Genomic DNA, 1196 nt, shown 5'->3' on the forward strand with positions numbered 1-1196 from the left:
TTCGACCGTTGGAGTCCTTCTACTACAAATAGATGCTCAAGGACAATGGACGAATCTCTCAATCACTCGGTTACTGAATTCACAAGTCTACTCTTGCTCTTACTAATTTCTATCATCATTAAAGCTTAAGAGAGAGATTCAATTACTGTCTAGTTGTGAGAATATTGTTGAGAATATTGTTAGTTGAATAGAGGTTGTTCTGTTCAAAAGATAGTTTTCTAGTTTAGTAAGTTGTATTCGATTCAAAGTATTTAGTGGATATCCTTCCGGTTGTGGAAGAAGTGGTGACGTATGAGTTTTATCTCCGAACATTCATAAAATTCCCTATGTTCTTTACTTTCTTCCATTTACATTCAGTTGTTCTAAGGATTTGTTTAGAATAGAAACAGATACTAATCCCTCACATGATTATTATCCAATCGTTTTTCATAAGTTGTTATCAATAGTTAGACCATAGTCTCTATTGTTAGCATAGATCCTAACAAGTGGTATCAGATCCATGTTTTCTATTATCAAGATTCTAAAGAACCTGAATCATGACTAAAGATGTTATCTCCTCCATGATTCCTATGTTTTCGAAAGAAAACTACATCGTGTGGAAGAAAAGAGTTCGTGCTCATCTTGCTTCCTTAGATGATGACATGTGGAGTGTCGTCACAAAAGGTCCTATAAAGATAGAGGACGACAAATCTGAGTGGACAAATGAAGAGAAGAAGAAGAACAACCTCGACAACTTGGTCATGGATATCTTATACAGATCTCTTGACGATAGCAAGTTTAACTACATCATATCATGCGAGTCTGCCAAAGAAGTTTGGGAAAGACTCACTCAACTTGTAACACCGTTTTATCCCCCCGGTCTATGTCCCGTTCCATAGCTTATCACGTGTTTGTGAGACACGTGGCAATATGGAAGGACTACCGCGAGGCAACTCGAGGTTCAATGATTTCAACCTTGATTTGCGTACCAGGCATCTTTTAAAATGAAACATTTAATTTTAAAAGATTTTGAGAATACCTAGAGCAGTAATAAATTAATTATGTAAAATAATTAATCTTTTGTTCAAACATTAATAATCTAGGAGGCTGAATAACAATTTAACCTGGCCCAATTTAAATCAATTAAACATAATCAATTTAAAGATTATTTATTTGAAAATCAGAGTCGCCAAGAGATTTTATGAAAATCAATAAAA

Source organism: Impatiens glandulifera, chromosome 6, assembly GCF_907164915.1.
Source record: "Impatiens glandulifera chromosome 6, dImpGla2.1, whole genome shotgun sequence".
In the NCBI taxonomy this organism is placed as follows: domain Eukaryota; kingdom Viridiplantae; phylum Streptophyta; class Magnoliopsida; order Ericales; family Balsaminaceae; genus Impatiens; species Impatiens glandulifera.